Source organism: Lucilia cuprina, chromosome 4 (assembly GCF_022045245.1).
Source record: "Lucilia cuprina isolate Lc7/37 chromosome 4, ASM2204524v1, whole genome shotgun sequence".
Lineage (NCBI taxonomy): Eukaryota > Metazoa > Arthropoda > Insecta > Diptera > Calliphoridae > Lucilia > Lucilia cuprina.
The window spans coordinates 82,124,483-82,127,327 of record NC_060952.1 but is presented as its reverse complement, the minus strand read 5'-3'; the positions used below and the strand labels follow the sequence as shown (position 1 = coordinate 82,127,327).

At 29.6% G+C, this 2,845-nt stretch overlaps 1 protein-coding gene across 7 annotated transcripts in view; it reads left to right on the top strand.

Moving 5' to 3' along the window:
* Positions 1 to 2,845, top strand: part of LOC111684778 (transforming acidic coiled-coil-containing protein 1) — a 61,350-nt gene that overhangs the window by 50,194 nt on the left and 8,311 nt on the right. The window lies entirely within an intron of this gene.

Genomic DNA, 2,845 nt, shown 5'->3' with positions numbered 1-2,845 from the left:
AACTAGAACAGAACTAGAACAGAACTAGAACAGAACTAGAACAGAACTAGAACAGAACTAGAACAGAACTAGAACAGAACTAGAACATAACTAAAACAGAACTAGAACGGAACTAGAAGAGAACAAGTACAGAAACAGAATTACAACTAGACTAGAATTGAAGAACTAGAACATATAACAAAAGAACCATAACTAAACCTAAAATAGAACTGCACTGAGCTAGAGATAGATCTAAACTAGAACATAACTAGAACAGAGCTAGCACAAAACTAGAACTGAACTAAAACTGAACTAGGACAGAACTAGTACAGAACTAGAACATAACTAAAACAGAACTAGAATAGAACTATAATACAACTAGAACAGAACTAGAACAAAAATAGAACAGAACTAGAACCAGAACAGAATTAAAACAAAGCTAGAACTGAACTAGAATAGGACCAGAACGCAACTAGAACAGAACTAGAATAGAACTATAACAGAACTAGAACAGAACTAGAACAGAACTAGAATAGAACTAGAACAGAACTAAAGCAGTATTAGAACAAAACTAGAACAGAACTAGAACAGAACTTGAACAGAACTAGAACAAAACTAGAACAGAACTAGAACAGTACTAGAATTGAAGTAGAACTGAACTAGAACTGAACTAGAACAGAACTAAAACAGAACTAGAACTGAACTAGAACTGAACTAGAACTGAACTAGAACTGAACTAGAACTGAACTAGAACTGAACTAGAACTGAACTAGAACTGAACTAGAACTGAACTAGAACTGAACTAGAACTGAACTAGAACTGAACTAGAACTGAACTAGAACTGAACTAGAACTGAACTAGAACAGAACTAGAGCTGAACTAGAACTGAACTAGAACTAAACTAGAACTGAACTAGAACTGAACTAGAACTGAACTAGAACTGAACTAGAACTGAACTAGAACTGAACTAGAACTGAACTAGAACTGAACTAGAACTGAACTAGAACTGAACTAGAACTGAACTAGAACTGAACTAGAACTGAACTAGAATTAAACATAGATGTTAGAAATATATTGAAAACAAAAATAAATTTAAATTTATTTGTTGTTTTCAATATATTTGTAAGAATGAAATTGTTCTGAATTTAGAGAACCTGGCAGTTATACTTTAATTAATAAACATTTAATATTAACAAACTAATTTTCAAAAGTATTCTATAAAATCAAAAAATTGACACACTTCCTTTTTCCTGGTAACAACTGCAAAAATTAATAAAAAAAGCTTTACTTAATCACATATTGTCCGATAAAAATTTCTACCAGAAAACTTTAGTCAATCCCCCTTTTCGTTACACTTCCCATTGTCTTTTATAAATTAAGCTGTTGGTTGTTGTTATTGTACATTTTCTAAAAACATTCATAAATCCATACATTTTGTGGTCAACATATAAGGGAGTTTTGTGGAAAAACTTCAAACAGAAAGACATACACTCATCGAACATTTAGTACCGTATAAACATTCATAAAATGAGTCACATTATACGGAAATGTTAATGAAATTGTTAGACAAAAACAAAAGTACAAAAAAAATAACAATACAAGAATAACAAAATAACAGCATCGACTAAAAGAAACACCTAAAGATGAAAAGAAAAAGACAAAAGAAGGAAAAAAAATCCTCCCCATTAAATATGACTGACTGCATTCTATAAAATGTATGAATATGGTTGTATGTTCATACATAAGTATTTAGTGTTAAATTTCCTTCCGGTTTAAAATTGCATTACTTCTTTTTTTTTTAAACATTAAAATATTTTCTACATGATTTCACTGAAGTGTGCGCAATTGTTTTTTTTTCTATAATGACAATATACTCTTTATATTTAATATTCTTTTTGTATCTTTGTAAGTTCTTCATTATGCTTTTCATTACACTTAGTTTACACTTAATTTTTTTTAGTTTGCTTTTTGTTTTTTTTAATAATTGTAACTTTAATTGCGAGAGAATGTTTGTTGTTTTCATGTTTTACTCAAAATTTCCAAATGTGAGAATACGCACATTTTCACATGTTTGAGAGCGACTAAAAAGAAGACGAAGAAAACAATGAAATAATGTAAATAATTCTCAATTATTGTCTGTCTGTATATTTATTAATGTATGACTATTTATGTTGCTGGAAGGGTAAAACATTGGCCCCATTTACGCCGTAATTAAATTGTAATAAACAAAATTTGTATTATTATTTTACAACAAATTGTCCGTGGAAACAATGAGTTACACGGCCATATAATTTAAAAATTCTAAACATTTAACTTTTTCTGATACGACTTGATACTCTAAAAATTATCATTAGGTACAGTTGGTTAATATGATGCAACAAAAACATAAAGTGCTACAAATATTCTGCAGTATTTATTAACCGAATTTTACGGGGATCGGATCTCACAACAACAACTTATATCATGTTCATCATTTATGGGGAAGATGAATATCATGGGAAAACAAATGCCATGAAATATTACTGACCATAAGGTCGTATATTTAATTAAGTAGTATTAGTCCATAAAGTAGTCCAGCATGAGTAAAGTAATAACAAATTTCTGCATCAGAACATTATAACAAAACTATGAGATTCTAAAATAGGAAATAATGTTCTCAGGGAGTCTGCACCGAACAAAATTTATTTTTTTGCAGAAAGATATGCACGAAAAAAGAATGACTGAAAACATAGATTCAACCGCATTATAGCTCCTTCCGTCCTTTCTATCTATCTATCTATCTATCTATCTATCTATCTATCTATCTATCTATCTATCTATCTATCTATCTATCTATCTATCTATCTATCTATCTATCTATCTATCT